General features: G+C 50.6%; 1 non-coding gene across 1 annotated transcript; it reads left to right on the top strand.

Annotated features, from left to right (window-relative positions):
* Window positions 1-5559: 5559 nt before the first annotated feature.
* On the top strand, window positions 5560-5681 carry LOC135379598 (U5 spliceosomal RNA). The gene has a single exon (XR_010419081.1). It is a non-coding gene; the product is annotated as a U5 spliceosomal RNA (small nuclear RNA).
* The last annotated feature ends 6120 nt before the right edge of the window (window positions 5682-11801 follow it).

Raw genomic sequence — 11801 nt, 5'->3', positions numbered from 1 at the left:
TATTCAATATGTAAATATGCATGTAAATACGATGTAAATATGTATGTAAATATGATGTAAATACGATGTAAATATGTATGTAAATATGATGTAAATAATATGTACATGTGTTGTAAATAGGATGTAAATTTGGTGCACTTTTCCCAATAAAGTTTCGCCTTTCGCCTCAAGAGTGGATGTCCAGTGGCAGTTTCCGCACGAGGTCCTGCCTGTGAGAGAGAGGCTTCGCCAATTAGGATTGTCCCGGACGGATACGTGTGCCATATGTGGCGACGTAGAAACCCATCGTCATGTCTTCTACGATTGCACCAACGCAGCAGCCCTGTGGCGCAGAGTGGCTGAGCTCTACCGGCTCCCTGGCGTCTGCTTCGGCACGGTGCGTTTTCTCGATCCACTTCCGGTGCCGAGGCGAAAGGAGGCTGCATTCATTGTCCTGGTAGCAGAACTCTGCTTTCAGCTGTGGTGTGCGCGAACACGCTGCGTGTACGGTGCCCAGCCCGCGAGCCTTGTGAGTGTGATTATGGGTGCCCGCATTGCCCTCGAGTCGCGACTACAGGCAGAACTTCGCACGCTTGGCAGAGACTCCTTTCGCCGCCGCTGGAGGAGCCACTGTGACATGTTTATTCTTGTGAACGGTCACACAGTGGTGAAGCTGTGACCGCGCCACTACACAGCGCCGAGAACATGTTTTTGTTGTGTGTTTGACCCAAACGGCGTTAATTAGTTTTTTTCTGTACAGTTTGTTTTGGATATTATATTTGTAGGTATACTTGTATATTATCGCCTTTGTATGTATATGTATATGTATGTATGTATATGAATTGTCCTCCTATGTAATACTGTATAGTTCTGCGCATTTTAGGTGAGTGGGCCCACTCAGTTGCTAATTTCTTTGTTGTGTGCCTCCTGTTTTATGTATTCTCTCTTCTGGATTTAGTGCCACTCTGTGATCAGAGAGTTTGTAGAATGGGTTGAGTGTTTGTGCTTGGTTTGTCGGTTTACGCTTATAAATACACATCTACTAAAGATCATCGCTGCGGCGGCTTCTTTCGGCATGCAGCCTCGCCGACGCCTGGGTACACGTTTACGGTTCCACGCTGGGATTCACGTTCAGTGCTGGGGACCGCCATGTCCGTCTGGACCGCTTTTACCTTTCGGCGAGCGTGCTTGCTTCGGTTACGGACTCTGCGATTGTACAAGTCGGAACCTCAGCGCAGTTCTGGAGTGCAGCGATCCCGAAGGCTTTGGTCGTCAGCCGTCGCCGTGGCGCCTCAACGTCTCCCTTTTGGAAGATGAGCGGGTTATCACCGATGTCGGGCTGTACCTGGAGGGAAGACTACAAGAAGACCGGTCGTTTCAGTGGTGGGACAGTGTAAAGGATGGCGTGAAAGACATATTCCTCGCATGGGGGAAGAGGAAAGCAGCTGAGCGGCGGATGGACATCCGCGTTCTTCAGGTCGGTCTTCGAGCACTACTTGAAGGTGGCCTGGCCAGTCAAGAGGAGATCTCAGCATACAAGGAATTGCAGGCTGAGCTCTCGGCTGTCCTGTGGCAGACCGCGCAAGGCTGGTCAGCGAAGGACGTTCAACCTGGACGACGATTACGTACTCCCGGGCATGTGCGAACGGCCCTCACGGATGACCACAACTCACTCCGTGTGGAGCTTGACGAGTTGACTAAGGAAGATGTAACGACCGCGACCACGCTTGAAGATCTTCTCTGCACGTGTCGCGCTTATTACTCCCGCCTGTTCTCCGAAAGGCCCGTGGACTCTTCTCTGTGGGACGATGTTTGCTCGAACCTCCCGAGCCTCTCGCCTGCCCAGTCCGCAGACTTATAGCTGGATATCACCATTCCGGATGTTCTTCAAGCGGCCAAGGCCATGCCGAAGGGCAAAACCCCGGGGCATGATGGTCTTCCTGTCGAATTTTATCTGCGCTTCTGGGGCTATCTTGGCACGGCACTAGCAGAGGTTTACGCCATAGCCATCGATCAGGGGGTTCTTCCGGAGTCATCTCGCTGTGGGCTAATAAAGTTACTGTGCAAGGACTCATCACGCTCGAAAGACCTGTCAGCTTGGCGCCCGATTACGTTGCTAACTACGGACTACAAGCTGCTGGCCAAAGTGCTCCAGGTGCGTCTCTCGCGCGTGCTTGACATTGTGATATCACCCGCTCAAGCCTGCTCGGTGCCCGGTCGGAGCATACAGCAACATCTGTTCGCCATGGGAGACATTTTCTACTGGATGGCCCACCGAATATCATCGGCTCTTATCGTCTATTTCGACCAGGAGAAAGCTTTTGACGGGGTCTGCTATCGCTTCCTCTTCTTCGTGCTCAACCGAGTGGGAGTTGGTGAACGCTTTGAGCATTTTGTACGCGTCCTCTATTCAGGGGCAGGAAGCAGAGTCCTCGTCAATGGAAGAGCCTCGTCGGTGTTTGAGGTGAGCACGGGAGTGCGCCAGGGTTGTCCACTGTCCCCTCTCCTGTACGTCCTTGTTTTCGAAGTGGCAATCTCCTCGCTCTCGAAGGACAGCCTCATGCCTCGTCTCCCTGTCCCAGGGAGCCACCGGTTCCCGACGTTATTCGCCTATGCCGATGATCTGACCGTCTGTTTACCGTCACCCGGAGCTCCTCAGCAGGTTCTCGACTGCCTCGGGAAGTATACCAGTGCCTCTGGGGCGAAGGTGGACGAGAGAAAGTCGTCCGTCCTTGCCATTGGAGATGAGTTCCCGTACACCGTTGCATTCGGTATACCGCTGAAGGAGACGTGCCGCATCCTCGGCATTCATTTCAACCGACGGGGGCCCCTCATCAAGAACTGGGAACTGGCTTTGCGAGATACGGCCCACCGTATCCAGTCACTGTCTTCAGTTGCTTTAGGCTTTCTGGTGCGGGCCGAGGTCGTATCACGCCACCTCTGCCCTCGCTTCTGGTATTTCGGCACTGCATTTCAGCCCGCAATGGTAACTGCGCGAAGGGCCAACAGCATGCTCTACCAATACTTTTGGAACGGTCGTCCAGAGCGTGTACAAAGGGCGCTCATGGTGCGGCCGACGGAGATCGGTGGATGGCGATTCCCGGATGTGCGGCTCTTCTGTGCCGCGCTGGCTTTCGCCTCTCTTTTTGCTATCCTTCGGGACGAGTCCCATATCTCGTACGACCTCGCCATCTTCCTCGGCACGTCTATCAGGGACTTTGTGGGCTCTTATGACCACACTCGACTTCACACTGAGAGGCTCATGACCTTCTACAGGATTGTAAAGAAGTTTGCCGTACGCCTCCGTCAGCAGCTGCCGGACACGGACTTCACCACCTGGTCGGCGCGACAGCTCTATGAGGCCCTTTGTGAGGTCAGCTTCCCGGTAAACGGCACCCAACCACAGGCGGATCGGCGATGTCTCTCGTCACCTCTCATCGAGTCCTCAAGGGTGGATGTCCTGTGGCAGTTTTCGCACGAGGTCCTGTCTGTGAGAGAGAGGCTTCGCCGCATAGGATTGTCACGGACGGATACGTGTGCCATATGTGGCGACATAGAAACTCATCGCCATGTCTTCTACGATTGCGTCAACGCAGTAGCCCTGTGGCGCAGAGCGGCTGCGCTCTACCGGCTCCCCGGCGTCTGCTTCGACACGGTGCGTTTTCTCGATCCACTTCCGGGCCCAAGGCGAAAGCAGGCTGTATTCATTGTCCTGGTAGCCGAACTCTGCTATCAGCTGTGGTGTGCGCGAACACGCTGCGTGTACGGTGCCCAGCCCGCGAGCCTTGTGAGTGTGATGATAAGTGCCCGCATTGCCCTCGAGTCCCGACTACAGGCAGAACTTCGCACGCTTGGCAGAGACTCCTTTCGCCGCCGCTGGAGGAGCCACTGTGACATGTTTATTCTTGTGAACGGTCACATATTGGTCAAACTGTGACCGCCCCACTACACAGCGCCGAGGACATGTTTTCGTTGTGTTTGACCCAAACGACGTTTATTAGTTTCTTTTTTGTGTGTGTACAGGTTATTTTGTATATTATATTTGTATGTATATTTGTATATTATCGCCTTTGTATATAAATTGTCCTCCCATGTAATACTGTATAGGTCTGCGCATTTTAGCTGAGTGGGCCCACTCAGTTGCTAGGTTCTTTGTTGTGTGCCTCCTGTTTTATGTATTCTCTCTTCTGGCTTTAGTGCCACTCTGTAGTCAGAGTGTTTGTAGAATGGCTTGAGTAGTGAGTGTTTGTCTTTGAGTGTCTGTCTTTGAGTGAGTGTTGAGTGTTTGGTTTGTCTGTTTACGTTTATAAATACACAGTTACTAAAGATCACCGTGGAGGGGGACAGCACAATGAGCTTCTAGACAATTTTTGATAGGTCTAACCCATTTGGGTAAGGCTACATTATTCAATTCAAAGAGAAAACATGCGTCCAGATCAGGCGTGACCAGCCACACCCCGACCCCCAAAACAAATAAAACAAGTAAAGGAAAAGAAAGAGAGAGACAGGACTTCACCACTTTGCCTCTCATATGTTTTAAATAGGGCATCGACGAACGTTGAAAATCATGATGTTCTATCAGCTCATGCGTATGTACGCCACACGCATTCACCAGCACCTCCAGGATGCCGACTTTCTCACGTGGTCCGCAGGAAGCCTGTACGAGGCACTGTGTGACATCTACCGTCCTGCCCGACAACAACCAGAGCAACACAACACGACTGAAGCAACCTAACGTCTCGGCTAATCGAGGGCTCACGCGTCGACATCCTCTGGCAGCACAGTCACGACGTCCTCATGGCACGAGCTCGACTGCACCGTTTCGGGCTATCCAGATCAACCGCTTGCGCAGTCTGTGGCGAGGAAGAAACACATAGGCACATTTTCTTCGACTGTGTCAACGCTGCTGCTCTGTGGCGACGGGTGGCCATGTTGTATGGACTCTATCGGGTCTCCTACGAGACCGTTCACTTCCTGGACCCCATCCCAGTTCCGACGCGGAAGCAACCCGCCTTTCTGTTGCTCGCGGCAGAAATCAGCTATCAGCTGTGGTGCGCCCGAACTCGGACTGTGTACGGCGCTGCCCCCGGCATCCTTGTGAACTTGATGTTCGCGTGCCGCGTTGCCCTGAGGACACGCCTCAAGATGGAACTTCGAGCTCTGGGTCGCCAGGAATTTCGTAGTCGGTGGAAGAACCACCACAACGTAATCGTGCTCGCGCGGGATGAAGTCGTGGTCAAGTTCTGAAGAGACAGTGGCTTCGTGACAGCTGTTACGATGTAAATTTTTGTAGAGTATAGTCGCCGGTCTTCAAACTTTCATCTTTCAATAATGTGTAATCTGTGATATATATATTTAAAACTATATGTATGTTTTGTATATAGCTGCTCTCCTTTGTGTATAGGCTTTGTACAGAACTGCTCTCCTTCGTAAAGATTTTGTATAGATCTTGTATAGATTTTGTAAATAGATTTTGTGTATAGCTGTTTCCAGCATTAGTTCCGGATTTTGTTTTGATCGCCGGCTGTGTTCCGTGTCTTTGCTTTTGGCGATGCTCTGGCGATGCATTGGCGATGATATATGCTCTGGTCTCCCTTGAAATCCGCGTATTGATCTTTCGCCTTTTAGTAAAGATCACCGTGGAGGGGGACAGCACAATGAGCTTCTAGAATATTTTTTATAGGCCTAACCCGTATGGGTAAGGCTACATTATTCAACTCAAAGAGAAAACATGCGTCCGGATCAGACATGTCCTCCACACCCCGACCCCCAAAACAAATAAAACAAGTAAAGGAAAAGAAAGAGAGAGAGAGAGACAGGACTTCACCACTTTGCCTCTCATATGTTTTAAATAGGGCATCGACGAACATTGAAAATTCAGGATATATGCTCTGGTCTCCCTTCAAATCCGCGTATTGATCTTCCATCGCTCCGCCGTAAGTTTTCAGTTTTTTGCTGGTTTTGAGATTTAAATTGCTCCTGCCGAGGTACCGCGTACACCGCGGGGATCCTGGCGAGGATGAACAACAACCCACCCCCACGGGAATGGTGTTTCGGCGTCCGTGTACCGGACATCGCCACGATGGATGATATCGTCGATGTCATCTTTGATGTCGTTGGTGCCGGGAACTTCTATGGGATTTCCCACCGTGGAGGCAACCTGTATGAGATCGGTCTTGCAACGCGGTCCGCCCTGGACCGTGTCCTTGAATTGGGCCTGACGGTCGCGGAGCAGTCCTGCTCCATCGAACTCTACGGTCCTCGCTCAGTCAATGTGGTGCTGAAGAGGGTCCCCATGTACATGAGGGATGACAATTTGAATAGGGCCTTAAAGTGACAGTCCGGTCGAAAACATAGGTCTGGGAAACACCGCCTTATGATTTCTAATACTCCTCACAACAACTGTGCACAATATTTCAGAAGAAATCGTATCGCACGATTTATAATCGACTTTTTTCTATGCCGCAGTTGGTCCTGAGTAAAGGCCGCAGCGAGCTCTCGCGTGACGTGCATAAGAGCAATGCCGCACGTGACTTGCGCATGCCTGTTTGCGCGATAGTTGATTGTTGCGTGCTAGCATTTGTCCATTATGATGTTTTTGAGTAGCAATCACGCGTTATGTAGACTAAAATGCAGAGTAGCGTCAATGTAAACACAAGTATCACCTTCTGTTCAGTACACTCATAGACAAGAACACCTCTCTGCATTCCCAGCAACGGCGCAGTCCTCCGCTCCACTTTGTCCATTGGGGACGCCATGCTCACGTGACGGCTGATGTACATAGAGGATCCTTGGGGAAAGGAGTATGCGAGGGAGAAAAACGAAACCGGATGTCTTCAGAGGAGTATTTTTTATTCGATATCTCGAAAACCACGCCATTTTGTGAGCTGAAACGTTCCACCCAGCATGTAAGCCCCAGTGGCAGTCGGAAAAAATCAACTTCCGGTTTTCCCGGACTGTCCCTTTAACCAAGTATGGGAAGGTCCTCAAGATGGATGACGTGACGTTCCAAGATCGCAAAGGATGCGGAACATTAAGGACCGGAAATAAGAAGGTCCTCATGGAAATGGGTGAGAAGACACCGTTGCCTCACTTCATCCGGGTTTTAGATGCTCTCATTCAGTGCGACTATCCGGGTTTTAAACGTGTCTGTCACCGTTGCAAACAGGAGGGGCACTTCAGGTCTGCCTGCAAAGTGCCGTTCTGCGAGCGTTGTTCCACCTTTGGTCACACTACGGATGAATGCGGCTCGCGTTGTCGTCGGTGAGGCATACCCAAGGACCTTGCCCCGTGCCTGTGTCTTATGCAGCCGCAGCAAGCCTGGAGTTCCCGCAGCTACCCCCGGCGCAACGGAGCAATGAGACTCCCTCGACTACACAGGATGAGGCGGTGGTGATTTGTGAAGATGATCCTCCCGTGGACAAAACGACGAGCCGAGAGGAAGTTGCGTCTGCGACAAGCTTGCTGCCAGGAGCACCGACACCTTTACCGCAAACCTCTGCCAGTGCTTCGTCGGTGCCATCAGTGTCTTCTCTTGTTGACGTGCATGTGCCAATATCCAATCCCGTTGTGGCAAGCGTTCCCACTAATGTTAAATGTGCGTCTGATTCTGACGAGAGTGCGGAGTCTACTACTGTGGAGGACCAGCCAATGCAAGACTGCTTATCATCGCAGCGATGTGGTGTGAAGGGAGCACCGAGGGACCTCATCCGAAGAAAAGGCGGAGGAAACATCCGACTCTCGTCCGCGAACTATTTGGTTCCGAGGAGACTGACAGTGCGCAGCTACGTTCCTCTTTTTTGACCAATCATGAAAACTGTCTTTACGTTATGCGTGGCAATATACCTGCTTCTCAACATGCGTGTTAGAATTGCCACATTAAACGCTAACGGATTACGCTGCGTTTCGAAGCAAGCAGATGTTGCTGCTTTTGGTCGGCGTTTGGCTGGTGACATATTGTTACTACAAGAGACACACTTTTATTCAGCTAGAGATGCCGTACAGTTTAAGACACGATTTAATATCCCTGTTTATGCTAGCCTAGGCTCGCCAAACGCGTGCGGAGTGGCTGTTCTAATTTTTAACCGTGCTCTGCTGAACCGGTTTTTCTGCACTTATGACTCTGATGGTCGACTATTATGTTTCGACTTTCATGTTGGAGTATGCAAAATATCGTATTGTCAATGTCTATGCCCCTGCTAGTGTGGGCCAGACGAATGCGTTCTTTTCTTCGCTAGGCACAAGATTGTTGTTTACCGGTAATGTCATTGTTGCGGGTGACTTCAATTGTGTAGAAGACTCGCAGGTGGATGTGATGGGTCGTGGTCAGGGCCCCTCCACATGGAACACTCGTGAGCTGACTCGCCTTGTGCATCGGTTCCAACTCGTGGACGCTTGGAGAGTGGTTCATGGACCACAGATCGTCGGTGTCACTTGGCAACGGGGGGTGACTGGTTCCCGATTAGACCGTTTGTATGTCCCCGACAGTTCGCGCGGGAACATTATCTCTTGTGACAGTCACAGTATTGCATCCACTGCCCTTTACAAATATGATCACTCTGCAGTGCTCCTCACCTTAGAACTTGACCATCCACCTGCTCTACACCGCACCTTCTGGCGGCTGGACCGAACGCTCCTGTCTGATCCCGATGCAGTCAGCGCGATTGAAACCCTGTTGTCGACAACTGTAACCCCTTCGCTGCGGCACTGGCAGAAGACAAAACACGAGATGCGTACCCTTTTCATTGAGTGGGGAAATCGTCGTAGGAGGGAACACACTCGAGAATTCAACCGCATATGTGATAAGATACCAGTAGTTCGCAGGGGAACCTCTCTATCCCTCCAGTCCCAGGCATAGTTGGACGCTTTGATTGCTAAACGGGATTTACTCCTCAGGAGTTCAAGTAGTGTTGCACGGATGGAACGGGTACGTAGCCGTTCAGTGTCGGGCTTCCAAATGTACCGCTCCCTTAGAGAACGGAACACGCGAAACATTTCTTTTGTTGAGTCATGTGTGCTGCCGGACGGTTCTGTGACGACAGACCCTGCACAAGTCTTCCGCACATTTAACGAGTTTAACTCTCGTGATCTCTCTGCAAGTTGTCTCCCATGTGATAGGAATGACCCTTTCCTCAACATATTACCCCAGTTGAGCAGTGTCGAACAACAACTGCTGCGCGGCCCTCTATCAGTTGGAGAGCTTGACGAGGCTACACAACATATGCGTCACGGAACCGCGCCAGGCTGTGATGGTTTGCCAGTGGAATTCTATCAAAGATTCTGGCATGTACTACGTCCTTACCTGCTCGAATTGTTTTGGACCATCATGACATGCCGGCGAATCCTGACCTTTTTCACTTTTGGCCGGATTATCCCTCCCAAAAAACGACAGACTCTCGGACCCCAGTTGCTGGCTTCCGATTACCTTGTTGAATACGGATTATAAGCTGTTCATGGCGGTTTTAACGCGTCGGCTTCTTGATGTCTACGACAGCATTATCCACAAGGTACAAGGGCGTTCAGTTATGTATCCAGCTCTGTCTGGTATTTGGGACCTGCTCGCGTATTCCACCTTGAGCAGTGTGAGCGGATGTGTCCTTTCCCTGGACCAAAGCAAAGCTTTCGACAGGGTCCTTCACTCCTTCTTATTCTCCATCCTAGACAGATACGGTTTCCCCTCAGAGTTTTCTTCTGCTGTCCGGAATATCTACAACTCCCACACCAGCAGCCTTTTCTATAACGGACGGGAAGGACCTCCTTTCAAAGTAGCTTGTGGCGTTCGCAAGGGATGCCCAATGTCTCCTTTGCTGTGTGCCCTAACGATAGATGTGTTTGCGCGCCATGTCCTGGCACACGGAGGCATTCCCGGCCTCCCAATGCTGGGTAGTGAATCAATGAAAGTGTCTGTCTACGCGGATGATGTCACACTGTTCTTGCGTGACGCGACGTCCATTCGCAATGTCTGCGAAGCGTTCCGATCTTATTCGCTGCTTTCGTTTGCCCAGCTAAACGAATCCAAGAGCAGGTTGATGACTTTAGGCCCCTTCACCGTACCAGGTGCAGTCCCCTTCACCGTGTGTTTTTCCATGCCCATTCTTGGTGTCGTTTTCGACAGCCGAGGGGTGCAGGTGTCCACCTGGGACAATGGCATAGTAGCAGTCCCAGCAAAGGTGCCGTCAGCACAGTTCTTTTTCTTCAGCTTCTGTGAACGCAGTTACTTCATCAGGTCGATTCTTTGCGCCCGTCTCTGGCACTTGGGACAGGTTCTCCCTCCCCCTTCCAGAGTCGTCATGCGACTAAACACGATTCTGTATTCTTTTTTTCTGGTCCGGAAAGCAGGCCGTTATTAATCGCTCAACCCTGCGGCTTCCGGTGTCGCTGGGTGGCTGGAGTATCCCATATCTTTCGGTCGTCTGCAAGTGCCTAGCACTGAAGCTCCTCCTTCGTGTGCTCCGGGATACAGAGTGTCCAGCACACGCTTTAGCTGCTTACTTTTCCTCCACACTGGTGCGTTTTCTGCCGGGCCTCCCTTCATCCACAAACTGTGTTCGTGCTGGGCAACCTCTTCAGCTGCACAGCTCGCTCGTCACCCTCTTTCGCAAAGTCGAGCTCTTTCTCCGTGGCAAGGATATCCTACAGGTTCCCGCGGTGCGTATATCAGAGCGTGTGGCCCTCAGCAATGACGAGGCACGAGATCGACCTCGAAACATACACATTCCTTTTCGTACTGGCATGTTCAGTGACCTTATTGGAGAAACGCACGATTTCATGTGGCAAGCTTGGTGGAATGCGCTGCCTACCCTCGAGCGACTTCGTCGAATGGCTGTCACAGCGGCCTCGTTGTGTTGCTTCTGTCGTTAAACGGAAACCCTTCACCACGTATTCTACCAGTGACCGGTCTCAAAGTCTTTTCGGTCGCAAGTAGCGCTCTGTCTTTCTTTACGTTGCCTCTTACAGTGGGAGGCGCTGCGTGTTGCACCGCGGACTCCAACCCACCGTCTCTCCAGATTAGCAACCTTTTTTGGTTTTCACGTTCTATGGCGAGCGCTCAATAGGGCGCTCTTAAACCACAGGAGGTTCCTCCTAATCCGTGGAGAAGTCGCCAAATATCGTGACGCGGTACGCAGCTTTCTGATTGAAGAATTGCTTTATATGGAACTGGAGGCTTTTTATTCCACGTGGCAGGCTAAAGATGTTTTCGTAGTTAAGAGAGATCTTATTTTCTTCCAGCACAAGTAACAGAGATGTAGAAGTCGTTTTCTTAATACCTTTCGTTCTTGTACTACATTGCTTGCTCATTGTTGGGCTACTTCTGCCTATTTGGGTTTTCGTCTTTTGTCGAGTTCCCAATTAGACCAGCGCTGTTTTAGTACAGGTTCTTGTGGCAGTGCATTGTATATAGTTCATGCATGCATAATGGGGTTTTAGTTTTTTGTCCAGTTCCCAACTAGACTAGCGTTGTTTTTGTGCAGCTTCTTCCGGCAGTGTATTGTATATAGTTCATGTATGCTCACTGTACATACCATGCTCATCTGGTGGAATAAATTTTCTTATTTCGCCTTTCGTGTTTGGGGTTGCTCATTTACCTGCCTTTTGCTGTTTTGCTGTCCTGTTCATGAGTAGGCCTACTAACCTAACTTTTGTATAGCGTTGTATAGCGTTATATATACTGTGTTGTATCTTGTGTGTGTGTCGTGTAGTGTAATATAAGGTATAGTGTATAGGTAAGCTGTAATATAAGGTATAGTGTAGCGTACAACGTGTAGCGTAGTGTGGTGATGTAGTGTATAGCATTCTATAGTCTTTTTATAGTGTATAGTGCA

The sequence above is a fragment of the Ornithodoros turicata genome, chromosome 1, assembly GCF_037126465.1.
Source record: "Ornithodoros turicata isolate Travis chromosome 1, ASM3712646v1, whole genome shotgun sequence".
In the NCBI taxonomy this organism is placed as follows: domain Eukaryota; kingdom Metazoa; phylum Arthropoda; class Arachnida; order Ixodida; family Argasidae; genus Ornithodoros; species Ornithodoros turicata.
Note: the sequence above shows the minus strand (reverse complement) of the source record. Positions and strands in the feature narration are given on the sequence as shown.